The 22749-nt window shown below is 37.1% G+C and overlaps 1 pseudogene; it reads right to left on the bottom strand.

The window, feature by feature from the left end:
* Positions 1–15687: 15687 nt before the first annotated feature.
* On the bottom strand, positions 15688–16754 carry LOC146453035 (uncharacterized; annotated as a pseudogene).
* Positions 16755–22749: the final 5995 nt, after the last annotated feature.

The raw sequence follows: 22749 nt of genomic DNA, 5'->3' as shown, positions 1-22749 counted from the left end.
CTTAGTTTAGTGATTCTTACGTTTGAGGTTAGTGATTCTTACGTTTGGGGGTTAGTTTTCTTACGTTTGGGCTTTAGTAATTCTCATGTTTGGGGGTTGGTAATTCTTACGTTTTGGGGTTAGTAATGCTTACCTTTGGGCTTAGTTATTCTTACGTCTGGGGGTTAGGTTTTTAAGTTTGGGGGTTGTTGATTCTTATGTTCGGGGGTTAGTTTTCTAACGTTTGGGGGTAGTAATTCTTACGTTTAAGGGTTAGTAACTCCTACGTTTGGGGGTTAGTTTTTTTACGTTAAAGGTTTAGCTGTTCCTACGTTTTAGCGTTAGTTTTCTTACGTTTAAGGGTTAGTAATTCTTCCGTTTGTGGGTTAGTTTTGTTTTGTTTGGGGGTTAATATTTCTTCCGTTTGGGGGTTGGTATTTCTTACGTTTGGGGGTTAGTGATCTTATGTTTGGGGGATAATTCTCTTACGTTTTGGGGGTTAGTAATTCTTACGTTTGGGGGTTAGTTTTCTTACGTTTAGGGGTTAGTGATTCTTACGTTTGGGGGATAGTTTTCTTACGTTTAGGGGTTAGTGATTCTTACGTTTATGGGTTAGTTTTCTTACTTTGGGCGTTAGTGATTCTTACGTTTGGTGGTTAGTTTTCTTACGTTTCTGGGTTAGTGATTCTTACAGTTAGGGGTTAGCTTTCTTACGTTTTGGGGTTAGTATTTCTTAAGTTTAGGGGTTAGTTTTCTTACGTTTAGGGGCTAGTGATTGTTACGTTTGGGGTTAAATTTCTTACGTTTGGAGTTTAATAATTTTTACATTTGGAGGATAATTTTTTTTACGCTTGGGGGTTTGAGATTCAAACGTTTTGGGGTTAGTTTTCTTACGTTTGGGGGTTAGTGATTCTTACGTTTGAGGGTTGGTTTTTTTACGTTTTGGGGTTAACAATTGTTACGTTTTGGTGTTAGTTTTTTTTACGTTTGGGGGTTAGTAATTCTTACGTTTGGGAGTTAGTTTTTTTACGTTTGGGGGTTAGTGATTCTTACGTTTGGGGGTTAGTTTTCTTACTTTTGGGGGTTTGTGTTTCTTACGTTTCAGGGTTGGTTTTTTTACGTTTGGGGGTTAATAATTCTTACGTTTTGAGGTTAGTTTTTTTACTTTTGGGGTTTAGTTATTCTTACGTTTGGAAGTTAGTTTTCTTACGTTTTGGTTGCAAGGGATTCTTACGTTTTTGGGTTAGTTTTCTTACGTTTAGGGGTTAGTTTTTTTACGCTTGGGGATTAGTGATTTTTACGTTTGGCGTTTAGTAATTCTTAATTTTTGGTGGTTAGTTTTCTTACGTTTTGGGGTTAGTTTTTTTACGCTTTGGGATTAGTGATTTTTACGTTTGGCGTTTAGTAATTCTTAAGTTTTGGTGGTTAGTTTTCTTACGTTTTGGGGTTAGTTTTTTTACGTTTGGGGGTTAGTTTTTTTACATTTGGGGGTTAGTGATTCTTACGTTTGGAGGCTAGTTTTCTTACGTTTGAAGGTTAGTAATTCCAACGTTTGGGGGTTAGTTTTCTTACGTTTGAAGGTTAGTGATTCTTACGTTTTGGGGTTAGTTTTTTTACGTTTAGGGGTTAGTAATTCTTACGTTTTGGGGTTAGTTGGGGGTTAGTTTTTTTACGTTTCGGGGTTAGTGATTCTTACGTTTGGGGGTTAGTGTTTCTTACGTTTCAGGGTTGGTTTTTTTACGTTTGGGGGTTAATACTTCTTACGTTTTGGGGTTAGTTTTTTTACGTTTGGGGTTTAGTTATTCTTACGTTTGGAAGTTAGTTTTCTTACGTTTTGGTTGCAAGGGATTCTTACGTTTTTGGGTTAGTTTTCTTACGTTTAGGGGTTAGTTTTTTTTCGCTTGGGGATTAGTGATTTTTACGTTTGGCGTTTAGTAATTCTTAATTTTTGGTGGTTAGTTTTCTTACGTTTTGGGTTTAGTTTTTTTACATTTGGGGGTTAGTGATTCTGACGTTTGGGGGCTAGTTTTCTTACGTTTGAAGGTTAGTAATTCCAACGTTTGGGGGTTATTTTTCTTACGTTTGGGGGTTAGTTTTCTTACGTTGAAGGTTAGTGATTCTTACGTTTTTGGGTTAGTTTTTTAACGTTTAGGGGGTAGTAATTCTTACGTTTTGGGGTTAGTTGGGGGTTAGTTTTTTTACGTTTGGGGGTTAGTGATTCTTACGTTTGTGGGTAAGTTTTCTTACGTTTGGGGGTTAGTGATTCTTACGTAAAGGGGTTATTTTTCTTACGTTTAGGGGTTAATACTTCTTACGTTTTGGGGTTAGTTTTCTTACCTTTTGGCGTTAGTATTTTTTACGTTTAAGGGTTAGTATTTCTTATGTTTGGGGGTTAGTTGTCTTACGTTTGGGGGTTAGTAATTCTTCCGTTTTAAGGTTAGTTTTTTTAGGTTTAGGGTATACTAATTCTTACGTGTGGGGGTTAGTTTTCTTACGTTTACAGGTTAGTAATTCTAACGTTTTGTAGTTATTTTTTTTAGGTTTGGGGGTTCGTGATTCTTACGTTTGGGGGTAGGAATTCTTACGTTTGAAGTTTGGTTTTCTCAAGTTTAGGTTTTAGTAATTCTTACGTTCGGGGGTTAGTTTTCTTACGTTTAAAGGTTAGTGATTCTTACGTTTGCGGGTTAGTTTCTTACGTTTGGCGTTTAGTGATTCTTACGTTTGGGGGTTAGTCTTTTTACGTCTGGGGGTTTGTAATTCTTCCGTTTTAAAGTTAGTTTTTTTTGGGTTTCGGGTATACTAATTCTTACGTTTTGGGGTTAGTTTTCTTACGTTTAGGGGTTAGTAATTTGTACGTTTTGTAGTTACTTTTTTTAGGTTTTGGGGCTAGTGATTCTTACGTTTGGGGGTTAGGAATTCTTACGTTTGAAGGTTGGTTATCTTAGGTTTAGATGTTAGTAGTTCTTACGTTTGGGGGTTAGTTTTGTTACGTTTGAAGGTTAGTGATTCTTACGTTTGCGGGTTAGTTTCCTTACGTTTGGCGGTTAGTGATTCTTACGTTTGGGGGTTAGTTTTCTTACGTTTGGGGGTTAATAATTCTTACGTTTGAAGGTTGGTTTTCTTAGGTTTGGGGGTTAGTAATTATTACGTTTGGGCGTTAGTTTTCTTACCTTTAGGGGTTAGTGATTCTTACGTTTGCGGGTTAGTCCCTTCGTTTTGCGGTTACTGATTCTTACGTTTGGGGGTTAGTAATTCTTACGTTTTGAAGTTAGTTTTTTTTGGTTTGGGGGTTAGTTATTCTTACGTTTAAAGGTCAGTAATTCTTACGTTTGGGGGTTAGTTATCTTACTTTTAGGGATTAGTTTTCTTATGTTTGAGGGTTAGTAATTCTTACCTTTTTGGGTTTGTTTTCTTACGTTTGGGGGTTCGTAATTCTTACGTTTCTGGGTTAAATTTCTTACGTTTGGGTATTAGTGTTTTTACGTTTTGGGGTTAGACTCTTAAGTTATTGCGTTAGTGATTCTTACGTTTGCGGGTTAGTTTTCTTACGTTTAAGGGTTAGTTGTCTTAGGTTTGGGGGTTAGCAATTCTTACGTTTTGGGGTTAGTGATTCTTACGTTCTTGAGTTAGTTTTCTTACGTTTGGGGGTTAGTAATTCTTACGTTTGGGAGTTAGTTTTCTTACGTTTGTGGGTTAGTGATTTTTACCTTTTAAGGTTAGTTTTCTTACGTTCGGAGGTAAGTGATTATCACGTTTGGCTTTAGTTTTCTTATTTTTGGGGTTAGTTATTCTTACGTTTGAAGGTTAGTTTTCTTATCTTCGAAGGTTAGTTATTTTTATGTTTTGGGGTAAGTTTTCTTAAGTTTGGAGGTTAGTAATTCTCACGTTTAGAGGTTAGTTTTCTTACTTTTTCAGGTTAGTATTTGTTACGTTTGGGGGTTAGTTTTCTTACGTTTAAGGGTTAGTCATTCTTACGTTTAGGGCTTAGTTTTCTTAAATTTGGGGTTAGTAATTCTTACGTCTATGAGTTAGTTTTCTTACGTCTGGGGGTTGGTGATTGTTACGTTTTGGGTTAGTTTTCTTAAGTATAGGGGTTAGTTATTTTTACGTTTGCGAGTTAGTTTTTCTTACATTTGGGGGATAGTGTTTCTTACGTTTAGGGGTTAGTTTTCTTACTTTTGTGGGGTAGTGATTCTTACGTTTTGGGGTTAGTTTTCTTACGTTTATGTTTATGTTTTTTTAAGTCTTGGGGGTTAGTGATTCTTACGTTTTGGGGTTAGTTTTCTTACGTTTGGGGGTTAGTAATTCTTACGTTTGGTGGTTAGTTTAATTTGTTACGTTCAGGGGTTAGTGATTCTTACGTTTAAGCGTTAGTTTTCTTACGTTTAGGGGTTGAAGATTCTTACGTTTTGAGGTTAGTTTTCTAACGTTCGGTGGTTAGTAATTCTTACGTTTGAAATTTAGTTTTCTTACGTTTTGGGGTTAGTAAATCTTAAGTTCTGGGGTTAGTTTTGTTACGTTTGGAAGTTAGTAATTCTTACGTTTCGGGGTTAGTTGTTTTACGTTTGGAAGCTAGTTATTCTTAAGTTTGGGGGTTAGTGATTGTTAAGTTTGGGGGTTAGTTTTCTTTCGTTTGGGGGTTAGTGATTCTTACGTTTAAGAGTTGATTTTCTTACGTTTGCGGGTTAATAATTCTTACGTTTTGGGGTTAGTATTTTTCGCGTTTGGGGGTTATTTTTTTTACCTTTGGGGGTTAGTGATTCTTACGTTTGGGGGTTAGTTTTCTTACGTTTGAAGGTTAGTAATTTTTACGTTTGGGGGTTAGCTTTCTTACGTTTTGGTTGCTAGAGATTCTTACGTTTTGGGGTTAGTTTTCTTACGTTTAGGGGTTAGTAACTCTTACGTTTGGGGGTTAGTTATTCTTACGTTTTGGGGTTAGTTTTCTTACGTTTGGGGGTTAGTAATTCTTACTTTTGGGGGTTAGTTTTCTTACGTTTCAAGGTTAGTGATTCTTACATTTTGGGGTTAGTTTTTTTTACGCTTGGGGGTTAGTGATTCTTACGTTTGGCGTTTAGTGATTCTTAAGTTTTGGTGGTTAGTTTTCTTACGTTTTGGGGTTAGTTTTTTTTACGTTTGGGAGTTAGTTTTTTTACGTTTGGGGGTTAGTGATTCTTACGTTTAGGGGTTAGTTTTCTTACCATTGGAGGTTAGTAATTTCGACGTTTGGAGGTTAGTTTTCTTACGTTTGGGGGCTTAAGATTCTTACGTTTTGGGGTTAGTTTTCTTACCTTTGGGGCCTTTAGATTCTTACGTTTTGGGGTTAGTTTTTTTACCTTTGGGGGTTAGTAACTATTACGCTTCGGTGTTAGTGATTCATACGTTTTGGGGTTAGTTTCTTACCTGTGGGGGTTAGTAATTCTTACGTTTGGGGGTTAGTTTTCTTACTTTTGGAGGTTAGTATATCTTACGTTTGGGGGTTAGTTTTCTTGCGTTTAACGGTTAGTCATTCTTACGTTTGGGGCTTAGTTTTCTTACGTTTGGGGTTAGTAATTCTTACGTCTATAAGTTAGTTTTCTTACGTTTGGGGGTTGGTGAATGTTACGTTTTGGGGTTAGGTTTCTTATGTTTAGGGGTTAGTAATTCTTACGTTTGCGAGTTAGTTTTTCTTACATTTGGGGGTTAATAATTTTTACGTTTTTGGGTTAGTTTTTTTACGTTTGAAGGTTAGTGATTCTTACGTTTAGGGGTTCGCTTTCTTACGTTTTGGGGTTAGTAATTCTTACGTTTGGGGGTTAGTTTTTTTTACGTTTGGCGGTTAGTGATTCTTACGTTTGTGCGTAAGTTTTCTTACGTTTGGGGGTAGTGATTCTTAAGTTTTAGGGTTAGTTTTCTTACGTTTGGGGGTTAGTGATTCTTACGTTAAGGGGTTAGTTTTCTTATGTTTGGGGGTTAATACTTCTTACGTTTTGGGGTTAGTTCTCGTACCTTTTGGCGTTAGTATTTCTTACGTTTAGGGGTTAGTTTTCTTATGGTTAGGGGTTAGAGATTGTTACATTTGGGGTTAGTTTTCTTACGTTTGGGGGTTAGAGATTCATACGTTTTGGGGTTAGATTTCGTATGTTTGGGGATAGTAGTTATTACGTTTGTGCGTTAGTGATTCTTAAGTTTAAGGGTTAGTTTTCTTACGTTTGGGGGTTAGTGATTCTTACGTTTAAGGGTTAGTTTTCGTACGTTTGGGGGTTAATAATTCTAACGTTTTGGGGTTTGTTTTTTTTACGTTTGGGGGTTAATAATTCTTGCGTTTGGGCGTTAGTTTTTTTACGTTTGGGGGTTAGTGATTCTAACGTTTGAGGTTTGTTTTCTTAATTTGGAGATTAGTTATTCTTAGGTTTGGGGGTTAGTTTTCTTACGTTTTGGAAGCTAGGGATTCTTACGTTTTGGGGTTAGTTTTGTTACGTTTAGGGCTTAATAACTCTTACGTTTTGGGGTTAGTGATTCTCACGTTTTGGGGTTAGTAACTCTTACGATTGGAGGTTAGTTTTCTCTTACGTTTGAGGTTAGTGCTTCTTACATTTGGGGGTTAGTAATTCTTACGTTCGGGGGTTAGTTTTGTTACGTTTGGGGGTTGGTGATTTTTACGTTTTGGGGTTAGTAATGCTTACGTTTGGGGATTAGTGATTCTTACGTTTTGGGGTTCGTTTTTTTACGTTTTGGGGTTAGTAATTCTTACGTTTGGGGGTTATTTTTTTACGTTTGGCGGTTAGTGATTCTTACGTTTGTGAGTAAGTTTTCTTACGTTTGGGGGAAGTGATTCTTAAGTTTTAATGTTAGTTTTCTTATGTTTGGGGGTTAGTCATTCTTACGTTAAGGGGTTAGTTTTTTTATGTTTGGGGGTTAATACTTCTTATGTTTTGGGGTTAGTTCTCTTACTTTTTGGCGTTAGTATTTCTTACGTTTAGGGGTTAGTTTTTTTACGGTTAGGGGTTAGGGATTGTGACATTTGGGGATTAGAGATTCATACGTTTTGGTGTTAGATTTTCTATGTTTGGGGGCTAGTAATTCTTACGTTTGTGCGTTAGTGATTCTTTAGTTTAAGGGTTAGTTTTCTTACGTTTGGGGGTTAGTGATTGTTATGTTTGAGGGTTAGTTTTCTTACGTTTGGGGGTTAATAATTCTTACGTTTTGTGGTTAGTTTTTTTTACGTTTGGGGGTTAGTAATTTTTGCGTTTAGGCGTTAGTTTTTTTACGTTTGGGGGTTAGTGCTTCTTACGTTTGGAGGTTTGTTTTCTTACGTTTGGAGGTTAGTTATTCTTAGGTTTGGGGGTTAGTGTTCTTACGTTTTGGAAGCTAGGGATTCTTACGTTTTGGGGTTAGTTTTGTTACGTTTAGGGCTTAGTAACTCTTACGTTTTGGGGTTAGTGATTCTTACGTTTTGGGGTTAGTAACTCTTACGTTTGGGCTTTAGTAATTCTTACGTTCGGGGGTTAGTTTTCTTACGTTTGGGGGTTGGTGATTCTTATGTTTTGTGGTTAGTAATGCTTACGTTTGGGGGTTAGTGATTCTTACGTTTGGGGGTTAGGTTTTTACGTTTGGGGGTTGGTGATTCTTAAGTTCGGGGGTTAGTTTTCTAACATTTGGGGGTTAGAAATTCTTACGTTTAAGGGTTAGTTTTCTTACGTTTAGGCGTTAGTTTTCTTACGTTTACGGGTTAGTTATTCCAACTTTTGGGGGTTAGTTTTTTTACGTTTAAGGGTTAATTGTTCTTACGTTTGAGGGTTAGTAATTCTCCCGTTTGGGGGTTAGTTTTCTTTCGTTTGGGGGTTAGTAATTCTTACGTTTCGGGGTTAGTTTCCTTACGTTTGGGGGGTAGAGATTTTTAACTTAAGGAGTTAGTTTTCTTCCGTTTGGGGGTTGGTATTTCTTACGTTTGTGGGTTATTTTTCTTATGTTTGGGGGTTAGTTCTCTTACGTTTTGGGGGTAGTAATTCTTACGTTTGTGGGTTTGTTTTCGTACGTGTGGGTGTTAGTGATTCTTCCGTTTGGGGGTTAGTTTTTCTACGTTTTGGGGTTAGAGATTCTTACGTTTGGAGGTTAGTTTTGTTATCTTTAAGGGTTAGTTTTCTTACGTTTGGGGGTTAGTAATTGCTACGTTTGGCGGTTAGTTTTCTTATGTTGGGGGGTGAGTGATTCTTACGTTTGGGAGTTAGTGTTCTAACGTTTGGGTGTTAATTTTTTTTACGTTTGGGGGTTAGTCTTCTTACGTTTATGGGTTAGTAATTCTTATGTTTGAGGGTTAGTTTTCTTACCTTTGGGGGTTAGTGATTGTATTGGTTCGGGGTTAGTTTTTATACGTTTGTGGGTTAGTAATTCTTAGGTGTGGGGGTTAGTATTCTAACGTTCAGGGGTTTGTTATTTTTACGTTTGAGGTTTAGTTTTCTTACGTTTTGGGGTCAGTAACTCTTACCTTTTGGGGTTAGTTTTCTTACGTTTAGGTTTTAGTGATTCTTACGTTTAGGGGTAAGTTTTTTTACCTTGGGGGGTTAGTAATTCTCACGTTTGGGTTTTAGTGTTCTTACGTTTAGGGGTTAGTCATTCTAAAGTTTGGGGGTCCGTAATTCTTACGTTTTGGAGTTTTTTTTTCTTACGTTTGAGGCTTAATGACTCTTACGTTTAGGCGTTAGCTTTCTTAACTTTAGAGGTTAGTAATTTTTACGTTTAGGGGTTGGTTTTCTTATGTTCTGGGGTTAGTTTTCTTACGTTTGGGCTTTAATTATTCTTACGATTGGGGGTTAGTGTTTTCTTACGTTTTGGGGTTAGTTTTCTTACGTTTGGGGGTTAGTGATTCTTACATTTGGGGGTTAGTTTTCTTACGTTTGGGGCTTAGTTTTGTTACGTTTAGGGCTAAGGGATTCTTACGTTTTTGGGCTAGTTTTCTTACGTTTGGGTTTAGTAATTCTTACGATTAGAGGTTAGTTTTCTCTTACTTTTTGGGGTTAGTGATTCTTACTTTTTGGGGTTAGTTTACTTACGTTTGGGGCTTAGTTTTCTCAGGTTTGGGGGTAAGTGATTCTCACCTTTTAGGGTTAGTTTTCTTACGTTTGGGCTTTAGTAATTCTTACGTTTGGGGGTTCGTTTTTTTACGTTTGGGGGCTAGTAATTGTGACGTTTTTTGGGGTTAGTAATGCGAACGTTTGGGGGTTAGTAATGCTTAGTTTTGAGGGTTAGTAATTCTTACGTTCGGGGGTTGGTTTTCTTATGTTTGGGTATTAGTTCACTTACGTTTTGGGGGTTATTAATTCTGACGTTTGGGTGTTAGTATTCTTACGTTTAGGGGTTAGTGATTCTTACGTTTGGGGGTTTGTTTCTTTACGATTGGGTGTTTGTGAATCTTACGTTTGGGGGTTAGTTATCTTTCGTTTCGGGGTTAGTGATTCTTACGTTTGGGGGTTAGTCTTCCTACGTTTGGGGGTTAGTGATTTTTAACTTAGGGGGTTAGTTTTATTACGTTTGGGGGTTACTTTCCTTACGTTTTTGGGTTAGTGATTTTTAACGTAGGGGGTTAGTTTTCTTACGTTTTGGGGTTGGTATTTCTTACGTTTGGGGGTTAGTTTTTTTACGTTTCGGGGTTAGTGATTCTTACGTTTGGGTGCTAGTGATTCTTACGTTTAGGGGTTAGTTTTCTTACCTTTGGGGGTTGGTAATTCTTTCGTTTTGGGGTTAGTTTTGTTACGTTTGGGGATTAGTAATTCTTACGTTTGGGGGTTAGTTTTTCTTACGTTTGGAGGTAAGTGAGTTTTAACTTAGGGGGTTTGTCTTCTTACGTTTGGGGGTTGGTTTTCTTACTTTTGGGGGTTAGTAATTGTTAAGGTTCGGGGTAAGTTATCATACGTTTGTGGTTAGTAATTCTTAGGTTTGGGAGTTAGTTTTCGTACGTTTAAGGGCTTGTTATTTTTACGTTTGGGGGTTAATTTTCTTACGTCTTGGGGTTAGTTTTCTTACGTTTTAGGGTTGATGATTCGTACGTTTGGGGGTTAGTAATTCTTACGATTGAAGGTTAGTTTTCTCTTACCTTGGGGGTTAGTGATTCTTACGTTTAGGGCTTCGTTTTCTCACGTTTGGGGGCAAGTAATGCTCACGTTTTGAGGTTAGTTTTCTTACGTTTGAGGTTAGTTATTCTTACGTTTTGGGGTTAGTTTTCTTACATTTGGGCTTTAGTAATTCTTACGTTTGGGGGTTAGTTTTCTTACGCTTGGAGGTAAGTTTTCCCACGTTTGGGGGTTAGTGATTCTTACGTTTCGGGGTTAGTTTTCTTACGTCTGGGGTTAGTGATCTTTAAGTTTGGGGGTTAGTTTTTCTATGTTTAGGGGTTAGTGGTTCTTATGTTTTTGGGTTAGTTTTATTACGTTTGAGGTTTAGTAATTCTTAGGTTTGGGGATTAGTTTTCTAACGTTTGGCGGTTAGTAATTCTTATGTTTGGGAATTTGTTTTTTACGTTTAGGGGGTTAGTGATTCTTACATTTTGGGGTAAGTTTTCTTATGTTTGTTTTTAGTAATTCTTGCGTTTGGGGGTCAGTTTTCTTACGGTTGGGGATTGATGATTCTTACGTTTGGGATTAGTTTTCGTAAGTTTGAAGGTTATTGATTCTTACGTTTTGGAGTTAGTTTTCTTACGCTTTGTTGTTTGTAATTCTTACGTTTGGGGGTTAGTTTTCTTACGTTTAAGAGTTACTGATTCTTAAGGTTGGTAGTTAGTATTGGTACGTTTTCGGATTAGTTTTCTTACGTTTGGAGGTTAGTGATTCTTAAATTCGGGGGTTAGTTTTCTTACGTTTGGGGGTTAGTAATTTTTACGTTTGAGGGTAATTTTTTATACGTTTAGGGGTTAGTAATTCGTACGTTTGCCTGTTAGTTTTTTTACGTTTAAGGTTTAGTAATTCTTTCGTTATGGGGTTAGTATTATTACGTTTGGGTTTAGTAATTCTTACGTTTGGGGGTTAGTTTTCTTACGTTTAGAGGTTAGTTTTTTTACGTTTTGGGGGTTTGTAATTCTAACGTGTGGAGTTTAGTTTTCTTACGTTTTGGGGTTAGTGATTTTTGATTTTGGGGGTAAGTTTTCTTACTTTTGGGGTTAGTAATTCTTACGTTTGGGAGTTAGTTTACTTATGTTTGGGTGTTACTTCTCTTACTTTTAACGGTTAGTGATTCTTACGTTTAAAGGTTCGTTTTCTTACGTTTAAGGGTTAGTGATTCTTACGTTCGGGGGTTAGTTTTCTTACGTTTGGGATTTAGTGATTCTTACGTTTTGGGGTTAGTGATTCTTACGTTTGGGGGTTAGTGATTCTTACGTTTTCTGGTTAGTTTTCTTACCTTTGAGGGTTGGTAATTATTACGGTTGGGGGTTAGTAATTTTTCGTTTGGGGGTGAGTTTTCTTACGTTTAAGGGCTAGTGATTCTTACGTTTGGGGGTTAACAATTCTTACGTTTCGGGGTTAGTTTTCGGACGTTTTGTGGTTGATGACTCTTACGTTTGGGGGTTCGTGATTCTTACGTTTGCGGGTTAGTGATCTTTTCGTTTTAGGGTTAGTATTGATATGTTTGGGCGTTAGTCATTCTTACGTTTAAGGTTAGTGATTCTTACGTTTGGGGGTAAGTTTTTCTTACGTTTTGGGGTTAGTTTTTTTACGTTTGGGTTTTAGTAATTCTTACTATTGGGTGGTAGTTTTCTTACGCTTGGAGGTCAGTAATTCCTACGTTTCGGGGTAAGTTTTTCTTACGTTTTGGGGTTAGTTTTCTTACGTTTGGGGGTTAGTAATTGTTACTATTGGGTGGTAGTTTTCTTACGTTTGGAGGTCAGTAATTCTTACGTTTCGGGGTAAGTTTTTCCTACGTTTTGGGGTAAGTTTTCTTACGCTTGGTGGTTAGTGATTCTTACGTTTGGGGGTTGGTTTTCTTATGTTTGGGGGTTAGTTTTCTTACATTTGGAGGCTAGTATTTCTTACGTTTGTGGGTTAGTTTTTTTACGTTTGGAGGTTAGTGATTCTTACGTTATGGGGTTAGTGATTCTTACGTTTGGGGGTTAGTTGTCTTACGTTTGGGTGTTAGTAATTCTTACGTTTGGAGGTTACTGATTCTTATGTTTGGATGTTAGTTTTCTTACGTTTAGGGGTTAGGTTTCTTCCGTTTGGGGGTTGATTATTGTTACGTTTGCGTGATAGTTTTCTTACGTTTGGGGGTGAGTTATTCTTACGTTTGGGGGATAGTAATTCTTACGTTTGGAGGTTAGTGAATTTTACGTTTTGGATTAGTAATTCTTACGTTTGAGGGTAGTTTTCTTATGTTTGGGGGTTAGTAATTCTTTCGTTTGGGGGTTAGTTTTCTTTCGTTTGGAGGTTAGTATATCTTACGTTTTTGGGTTAGTTTCTTTACTTTTGGGGGTTAGTGATTTTTAACTGAATTGGTTAGTTTTCTTCCGTTTGGGTGTTGGTATTTCTTACGTTTGGGTTTTTTTTTTCTTATGTTTGGGGGTTAGTTCTCTTACGTTTTGGGGATTAGTAATTTTTACGTTTTGGGGTTAGTTTTTTTACGTTTAGGGGTTAGTGATTTTTACGTTTGGGGGTTAGTTATCTTACGTTTCGGGGTTAGTGATTCCTACATTTGGGGGTTAGTTTTCTTATGTTTGGGGCTTAGTTTTCTTACGTTTGCGGTTAAGTGATTCTCACGTTTTGGGGTTAGTTTTCGTACGTTTTGGGGTTAGTAATTCTTATGTGTTGAGGTTAGTTTTCTTACGTTTGAGGGTTATAAAGACTTACGTTTGGGGGTTAGTTTTCTTACGTTTAGGGATTAGTATTTCCTACGTTTGGGGGTTAGTGATTTTTATGTTTTAGTGTTAGTTTTCTTACGTTTAGGGGGTTAGTGATTGTTAAGTTTTAAAGGTGGTCTTTTTAGGTTTTGGGGTTAGTGATTCTTACGTTTGGAGGTTAGTTTTCTAATTTTTGGGGGTTAGTTTTCTTACGTTTGGGGGTTAGAAAGACTTGCGTTTGGGGTTTAGTTTTCTTACGTTTAGGGGTTAGTAATTCCCACATTTGGCGGTTAGTTTTTGTAAGTTTGGGGGTGAGTGATTCTTACGTTTGGGCGTTAGTTTTTTTACGTTTACGGGTTAGTAATTCCTACGTTTGTGCGTTAGTTTTTTTACGTTTAAGGGTTAGTTTTTCTTACGTTTTAGCGTTAGCTTTCTTACTTTTGAGGGTTAGTAATTCTTTCGTTTGGGGGTTAGTTTTCTTTCGGTTGGAGGTTAGTATATCTTACGTTTTTAGGTTTAGTTTCCTTACGTTTGGGGGTTAGTGATTTTTAACTTAAGGGTTTAGTTTTCTTCCGTTAGGGGGTTGGTATATCTTACGTTTGGGGGTTATTTTTCTTATGTTTGGGGGTTAGTTCTCTTACGTTTAGGGTGTTAGTAATTCGTACGTTTTTGGGTTAGTTTTCTTACGTTTAGGGGTTAGTGATTCTTACATTTGGGGGTTAGTTTTCTTACGTTTGGGGCTTAGTTTTCTTACATTTGCTGTTAAGTAATTCTCACGTTTAGGGGTTAGTTTTCGTACGTTTTGGGGTTAGTAATTCTTACGTTTTGAGGTTATTTTTCTTATCTTTGGGGGTTAGTTTTCTTACGTTTGAAGGTTAGAAAAACTTACGTTTGGGGGTTAGTTTTCTTACGTTTAGGGATTAGTAATTCCTACGTTTGGCGGTTAGTTTTTTTACGTTTTGGGGTTAGTTTTCGTACGTTTGTGGGTTAGTAATTCTTACGTTTGAGGGTTAGTTTTATTACGTTTTGGGGTTAGTGTTTTCTTACGTTTTGGGGTTAGTTTTCTTACGTTTGGGTGTTTGTGATTTTTACATTTGGGGTTAGTTTTCGTACGTTTGGGGCTAGTTTTCTTACGTTTGGGGATTAGTACTTCTTTCGATTGGAGGTTAGTTTTCTCCTACCTTTGGGGGTTAGTGATTCTTACGTTTGGGGGTTAGTTTTTTTACGTTTGGGGGTAAGTGATTCTCATGTTTTGGGGTTAGTTTTTTTACGTTTAGGCTTTAGAAATTCTTACGTTTGGGAGTAGTTTTTTTTATTTTTGGGGGTTAGTGATTCTTACGTTTGGGGGTTAGTTTTCTTACGTTTGTGTTTAGTAATTTTTACGTTTAGTGGTTAGTTTTTTTACGTTTGTGGGTTAGTGAGTCTTACTTTCGGGGGTTAAATTTCTTACGTCTGGGGGTTAGTAAATTTTACGTTTGGGGTTTAGTTTTTTTACATTTGGGGTTAGTTACTTTTACGTTTGTTGGTTAGTTTTCTTACGTTTGCGGGTTAGTGATTCTTACATTTGGGATTAACTTTCTTACGTTTGGGGGTTAGTAATTCTTACGGTTTGGGGTTAGTGATTCTTACGTTTGTCGGTAATTTTTTTTTACGTTTGGATGTTAGTTGGTCTTTCGTTTTGGGGTTAGTTTTCTTAATTTTGGGGATTAGTAGTTCTTACTTTTGGGGATTAGTATTCTTACGTTTGGGGATTAGTATTCTTACGTTAGGGGATTAGTGATTCTTACGTTTGGAGGTTAGGAATTATTACGTTTGGGGGTTAGTTTGTTTACGTTTGGGGATTACTAATTCTTACGTTTAGGGGTTAGTTTTTAAACTTTTGGGGGTTATTGATTTTTACCTATGGGGGTTAGTTTTCTTACGTTTGGGGGTAATTTTTTTTACGTTTGAGGATTAGTAATTCTTACGTTTGGGGGTTACTTTTCTTACGTTTGGGGGTTAGTGATTCTTACTTTTGTAGGTTTTTGATTCTTACGTTTGGGGGTTAGTTTTCTTACGTTTGGGGGTTAGTAAATCTTACGTTTGGGAGTTAGTTTTTTTAAGTTTGGGGGTTAGTGATTCTTACGTTTTGGGGGTTGGTTTTCTTACGTTTTTGGGTTAGTGATTCTTACGTTTGTGGGTTAGTTTTTAAGCGTTTGGGGTTTAGTAACTCTTTCGTTTAGGGATTAGTGTTTATATGTTTAAGGTTTAGTATTTCTTACGTGTTGGGGTTAGGAATTCTTACGTTTAAGGGTTTAGTTTTTATATGTTTGGGAGTTAGTGATTCTTACCTTTTGGGGTTGGTTTTCTTACGTTTGTGGTTAGTAATTCCTACGTTTGGGGGTTAGTTTTCTTACGTTTAAGGGTTAGTGATTCTTATGTTCGGGGGTTAATTTTCTTATAGATAGATAGATAGATAGATAGATAGATAGATAGATAGATAGATAGATAGATAGATAGATAGATAGATAGATAGATAGATAGATAGATAGATAGATAGATAGATAGATAGATAGATAGATAGATAGATGGATGGATGGATGGATGGATGGATGGATGGATGGATGGATGGATGGATGGATAGATGGATGGATGGATGGATGGATGGATGGATGGATGGATGGATGGATGGATGGATGGATGGATGGATGGATGGATGGATGGATGGATGGATGGATGGATGGATGGATGGATGGATGGATGGATGGATAGATAGATAGATAGATAGATAGATAGATAGATAGTTAAATAATCAATACATGGCAGCCCGAAGGCTGAATTGCGTATTTACAATTAATAAAATCGATAAAAAGTACGTGTAAAACTAGGTACAATAATTAAAGATATAGAAAATATGATAAAAAGGGAAACTAAGAATCTATATATATACATTATCAATACAGGATCTAATAATAAAACTTTTTCTAAAACGATCTGTCTTGCATTTGGGTACGGTAAAACGCCTGTTGCACCTTAGAGTATAACGTGACGGTCCACTAAATGGTATTAAACAGTTCAGACGGTTTTCTGGGTCCTTAATAATGGTGTCAAAAGCATTAGTGCATAGCCCCGTGATGAAATCTGCAATGGGGACAATGTTCACTAGTTCGATGGCCTCCTGGTAGGGTAGTCCTGAGCATATTATAGACATGGCCCGCTTTTCGACACGCACCAACTCGTCTTTTAGGTACTTTGGCAGGGCGTAAAAAAAGACAGGCGCTGCGTACGTAAGAACAGAGCGTATACAAGCAGTGTAAAAGGTGGACATGTCCTGCCGAGGAACTCTTGATCTCTTTAACTGCACTAAGAAATACAGACGCTTTGACGCTTTCTTTATGACGTCACTAATATGTTCGTTCCACGTAAGGCTGCTCGATATGGTCAAACCCAGTAGTTTAGCACTAGTCACCCTCTCTAGTTCTTTACCATCTACTACGATAGACGCAAACTGGGGCTAATCTTTTGCAAAAGATATCCTGAGCTCCTTACACTTGTCGCTATTGAGTTTGACTCTGTTCTGCGTAGACCACTCGGCAACCTCGTCCGCAATCTCCTGGGCATGACTTCGGTTGCCCTTGGCAACGACTTCTGATGCGGTCGTATCGTCGACATATTTCCATACATTAGCTAAATTATCAACATCTAAATCATTTATGAGTACAAGGAGTAGCCACGAGCCTAGTTTTGTTCCCTGAGGAACCCCAGAGGGCACTGAACCTCACTCGGAGTAACAGCCCTCGGATAGTTTGATCCTTTGGGAACGATTAGAAAGGAAATCTATGATCCAATTGATAATTCTTGTGGGAAGATTTAACCTACAAAATTTCTCTACAAGTATTCTATGATCTATAAAGTCAAACGCTTTTTTATAATCAAAGAGAATAGTTCTAACTGTAGCGCCGTTGCCATCAGTTTCCTTGGACCAGTTGTGAAGCATGTGTATCAGTGCCTGAGTAGTTGAGGAATCTTACCTTTGAGAGTTATTTTTCTAACGTTTGAGGGTTAGTGATTCTTACCTTTGGGTTTAGTTTTCTTACGTTTGGGGGTTAATGATTCTTACATTTGGGGGTTAGTAATTCTTACGTTTATGGGTTAGTTTTTTTTTTTACGTTTGTGGGTTAGTGGTTCTTACGTTTTGGGGTTAGTTTATTTACGGTTGGGGGTTAGTTTTCTTACGTTTAGGGGCTAGTAATTCTTACGTTTGGTTGTTAGTTTTCTTACGTTTGGGTCTTAGTGATTCCTACATTGTGGGGTTAGACTCTTACGTTAGGGGGTTAGTGATTCTAACGTTTGCGGGTTAGTTTTCTTACGTTTGGGGGTTAGTAATTTTTACGTTTTGAGGTTCGTTTTCTTACGTTTGGGGGTTAGTGATTCCTTCGTTTGGGGGTTAGTTTTCTTTCGTTTAGGGGTTAGTAATTTTTACGTTTTGGGGTTAGTGATTTTTTACGTTCTTGGGTTAGTTTTCTTACGCCTGAAGGTTAGTAATTCTAACTTTTAAGAGTTAGTTTTCTTACGTTTGGGGGTAAGTGATTCTTACGTTTGGGGTTAGTTTTGTTACTTTTGGTGGTTAGTAATTCTTACGTTTGAGGGTTAATTTTCGTATCTTTGAAGGTTACAGTGATTTTTATGTTTTAAGGTAAGTTTTCTTACGTTTGGGGGTTAGTAATTCGTACGTTTAGGGGTTAGTTTTCTTACGTTTGGGGGTTAGTTTTCTCACGTTTGAGGGTTAGTGATTCATACGTTTGGGGGTTAGTTTTCTTATGTTTGGAGTTAGTAATTCTTACGTCTGAGGGTTAGTTTTCTTACGTTTTGGGGTTGGTGATTCTTACGTTTTGGGGTAAGTTTTCTTACGTTTGGGGGTTAGTGTTTCTTACGTTTTGGGGTTAGTGATACTTATGTTTGGGGGTTAGTTTTCTTACGTTTATGGGTTAGTAATTCTTACGTTTATGTTTAATTTTTTTTATGTTTTGTGGGTTAGTGATTCTTACGTTTTGGGGTTAGTTTTCTTACGTTTGGGGGTTAGTAATTCTTACGTTTGGTGGTTAATTTTGTTACGTTTGGGGATTAGTGATTCTTACGTTTGGAGGTTAGTTTTCCTATGTTTGGGGGCTAGTAACTCTTACGTTTTGGGGTAAGTTTTCTTACGTTTGTTTTTAGTAATTCTGACGTTTGGAGGTTAGTTTTCTAACGGTTGAGGGTGAGTGATTCTTACGTTTAGGGGTTAGTTTTCTTACGTTTGGGAGTTAGTTATTCTTACGTTTGTGGGTTAATTTTTCCTACGTTTGGGGGTTAGTTTACTTACGTTTGGGGGTTAGTAATTCTTATGTTTAGGGGTTATTTTTTTCACGTTTGGGGGTTAGTAACTCTTACGTTTGGGAGTTAGTTTTCTTAAGTTTGGGGGTTAGTAATTCTTACCTTTCAGCGTTAGTTTTGTAACGTTTGGGGGTTAGTGATTCTTACATTTGGGGGTTAGTTTTCTTACGTTTGGGGGTTAGTAATTCTTACGTTTATGGGTTAGTTTTTCTACGTTTGTGGGTTAATGATTCTTACATTTGGGGTTAGTTTTTATAAGTTTGGGGGTTAGTGTTTCTTACGTTTGGGGGTTAGTTTTTTTACGTTTAAGGGTTAGTGATTCTTACGTTTGGGGGTTAGTTTTTTTTATTTTTGGGGTTAGTATTTCTTACGTCTAAGGGTTAGTTTTCTAACGTTTGGCGGTTGGTAATTCTTATGGTTTGGGGTTAGTTTTCTTACGTTTTGGGGTTAGTAATTCTTACGTTTTGGGGTTAGTAATTCTTAGGTTTGAAGGTTAGTGATTCTTATGTTTGGTGGTTAGTGATTTTTACGTTTTGGGGTTAGTTTTCCTACGTTTGGGTATTAGTGAATCTAACGTTTTGGGGGTTAGATTTCTTACGTTAGGGTATTAGTGAACGAATCTAACGTTTGGGGGTTAGTTTTCTTACGTTTAGGCTTTAGTAATTGTTACGTTTGGTGGTTAGTTTTCTTACGTTTGGGGGTTGGTGATTCTTACGTTTTGGAATTAGTAATGCTTACGTTTGGGGGTTAGTGATTCTTACGTTTAGGGGTTAGGTTTTTACGTTTGGGGGTTGGTGATTCGTAAGTTCAGGGGTTCATTTTCTAACGTTTAAGGGTTAGTAATTCTTACCTTTGGGGGTTAGTTTTCTTACGTTTGGATGTTAGTGATTCTTACGTTTTGGGGTTAGTTTTCTTACGTTTGGGGTTTGTGATTCTTACGTTTGGGGTTAGTTTTCTTATGTTTGGGGGTTATTTTTCTTACTTTTGGAGACTAGTAATTCTTACGTTTGTGGGTAAATTTTTGTACGTATAGGGGTTAGTTTTCTTACCTTTTGGGGTTAGTAATTCTTACGTTTAAAGGTTAGTTTTCTTACGTTTGGAGGTTAGTGATTCTTAAGTTTTAGAGTTAGTTTTCTTACATTTGGATGTTAATGATTCTTACGTCTTTGGGTTAGTTTTCTTACCTTTGGGGGTTAGTGATTCTTACGTTTAAAGGTAAGTTTTTTTATCTTTGGGGGTTAGTTTTCTTACGTTTGGGGGTAAGAAAGAGTTACGTTTGGGGGTTAGTTTTCTTACGTTTAGGGGCTAGTAATTCCTACGTTTGGCAGTTAGTTTTCTTAAGTCTGGGGGAAAGTGATTCTTACGTTTGGGCATTAGTTTTCTTACGTTTACGAGTTAGTAATTCCCACGTTTGGGGGTTAGTTTTTTTACGTTTAAGGGTTAGTTGTTCTTACGTTTTAGCGTTAGTTTTCTTACGTTTGAGGGTTAGTAATTCTTCCGTTTAGGGGTTAGTTTTCTTTTGTTTGGGGGTTAGTATATCCTACGTTTCGGGGTTATTTTGCTTACGTTTGGGGGTTAGTGATTTTTAACTTAAGGGGTTAGTTTTCTTCTGTTTGGGGGTTGGTATTTCTTCCGTTAGGGGGTTATTTTTTCTTACGTTTGGGGGTTAGTTTTTTTACCTTTGGTGGTTAGTGATTGTTACGTTTCGGGGTTAGTTTTCATACGTTTGTGGGTTAGTAATTCTTAGGTTTGGGGATTAGTTTTCTTACGTTTAAGGGTTTGTTATTTTTACGTTTGGGGGTTAGTTTTCTTACTTTTGGGTGTTAGTGACTTTTAGGTTTTGGGGCTAGTTCTTTTACTTTGGGGGGTTAATAATTATCACGTTTGGGGGTTTAGTCTTCTTACGTTTAGGGGTTAGTGATTCTTACGTTTAGGGGTCCGTAATTCTTACGTTTTGGGGTTTGTTTTCTTACGTTTGAGGGTTAATGACTCTTACGTTTAGGCGTTAGATTTCTTAACTTTGGAGGTTAGTAGTTCTTACGTTTGGGGGTTGGTTTTCTTATGTTCTGGGGTTAATTTTCTTACATTTGGGCTTTAGTTATTCTTGCGATTGGGGTTTTTTGTTTTCTTACGTTTTGGGGTTAGATTTCTTACGTTTGGGGATTAGTTATTCTTACATTTGGGGGTTAGTTTGTTTACGTTTGGGGCTAAGTGATTTTCACTTTTTGGGGCTAGTTTTCTAACGTTTGGGGATTAGTAATTCTTACGATTGGAGGTTAGTTTTCCCTTACCTCTGGGAGTTAGTGATTCTTACGTTTGGGGGTAAGCGATTCTCACGTTTTGGGGTTAGTTTTCTTATCTCTTGGGGTTAGTAATTATTACGTTTAAAGGTTAGTTTTCTTACGTTTGGGTGTTAGTTTTTTTTATGTTTCAGTGTTAGTTTTCTTACGTTTGGGGGTTAGTAATTTTTACGTTTAAGGGTTAGTTTTCTTACGTTTGGGGGTTAGTGATTCTTAAGTTTTAGAGTTAGTTTTCTTACGTTTGGATGTTAATGATTCTTACGTCTTGGGGTTAGTTTTCTTAAGTTTGGGGGTCAGTGATTCTTACGTTTGGAGGTTAGTTTTTTTATCTTCTGGCGGTTAGTTTTCTTACGTTTGGGGGTAAGAAAGACTTAAGTTTGGGGGTTAGTTTTCTTACGTTTAGGGCTAGTAATTCCTACGTTTGGCAGTTACTTTTTTTAAGTTTGGGGGAGAGTGATTCTTACGTTTGGGTATTAGTTGTCTTACGTTTACGGGTTAGTAATTCCTACGTTTGAGGGTTAGTTTTTTTTACGTTTAAGGGTTAGTTGTTCTTACGTTTTAGCGTTAGTTTTCTTACGTTTGAGGGTTAGTAATTCTTACGTTTAGGGATTAGTTTTCTTTTGTTTGGAGGTTAGTATATCTTACGTTTTGGGGTTATTTTGCTTACGTTTGGGGGTTAGTGATTTTGAACTTAAGGGGTTAGTTTTCTTCCGTTTGGGGGTTATTTGTTCTTATGTTTGGGGGTTAGTTCTTTTACGTTTTGGGGGTTAGTAATTCTTACGTTTGGGGGCTAGTTTTCTTACGTTTGGGTGTTAGTGATTCTTACGTTTAAGGGTTAGTTTTCTTACGTTTCCGGGTTAGTGATTCTTACGTTTGGAGGTTAGTTTTCTTATCTTTTAGGGGTTAGTTTTCTTACGTTTGGGGGTTAGAAAGACTTACGTTTTGGGGTTAGTTTTCTTACGTTTAGTGGTTAGTAATTCCTACGTTTGGTGGTTAGTTTTCTTACGTTTTTGGGTTAGTTTTCGTACGTTTGTGGGTTAGTTATTCTTATATTTAGGGATTAGTTTGTTTACGTTTGGGGCTAAGTGATTTTCACTTTTTGGGGCTAGTTTTCTTACGTTTGGGGATTAGTGATTTTTAACTTAAAGGGGTTAGTTTTTTTCCGTTTGGGGGTTGGTATTTCTGACGTTTGGGGGTTATTTTTTCTTATGTTTGGGGGTTAGTTCTCTTACGTTTTGGGGGTTAGTAAGTCTTTCGTTTGGGGGCTAGTTTTTGGGGGCTAGTTTTTGGAGGTTAGTAGTTCTTACGTTTGGGGGTTGGTTTTCTTATGTTCTGGGGTTAATTTTCTTACGTTTGGGGTTTAGTTATTCTTACGATTGGGGGTTTTTGTTTTCTTACGTTTTGGGATTAGTTTTCTTACGTTTGGGGGTTAGTTATTCTTACATTTGGGGTTAGTTTGTTTACGTTTGGGGCTAAGTGATTTTCACTTTTTAGGGCTAGTTTTCTTACGTTTGGGGATTAGTAATTCTTACGATTGTAGGTTAGTTTTCCCTTACCTTTTGGAGTTAGTGATTCTTACGTTTAGGGGTTAGTTTTCTTACGTTTTGGGGTAAGTGATTCTAACGTTTTGGGGTTAGTTTTCTTACGTTTGGGCTTTAGTAGTTCTTACGTTTGAGGGTTAGTGTTTTTACGTTTGGGGGTTAGTGATTTTTACGTTTAGGGGTTAGTAATGCTTACGTTTGGGGGTTAGTAATGCATTCGTTTGGAGGTTAGTTATTCTGACGTTTGGGTGTTAGTTTTCCTTCGTTTCGGGGTTATTGATTCTTACGTTTGGGGGTTAGTTTTGTTACGTTTGGGGGTTAGTGATTTTTAACTTAGGGGGTTAGTTTTCTTACGTTTGGGGTTGGTATTTCTTACGTTTGGGGGTTAGTTTTCTTATGTTTGGGGATTAGTTCTCTTACGTTTTGGGGGTTAGTAATTATTACGTTTGGGGGTTAGTTTTCTCGCGTTTCGTTGTTAGTGATTCTTACATTTGGGGGTTAGTTTTGTTACGTTTCATGGTGAGTGATTCTTACGTTTGGTTGTTAGTTTTCTTACGTTTGGGGGTTTGTAATTCTTACGTTAATGGATTAGTTTTCTTACGTTTGGAGGTTAGTGATTTTTAACTTAGGGGGTTAGTGTTCTTACGTTTGGGGGCTAGTAATTCTTACGTTTGGGGGTTAGTTTTCTTACCTTCGTGTGTTAGTGATTGTTACGTTTGGAGGTTACTTTTCATACGTTTGTAAGTTAGTAATTCTGAGGTTTGGGGGTAAGTTTTCT

Source organism: Pavona decussata, unplaced genomic scaffold (assembly GCF_977016875.1).
Source record: "Pavona decussata unplaced genomic scaffold, jaPavDecu1.1 SCAFFOLD_353, whole genome shotgun sequence".
Classification (NCBI taxonomy): Eukaryota; Metazoa; Cnidaria; class Anthozoa; order Scleractinia; family Agariciidae; genus Pavona; species Pavona decussata.
This window is presented reverse-complemented; position numbering and strand designations above follow the sequence as displayed.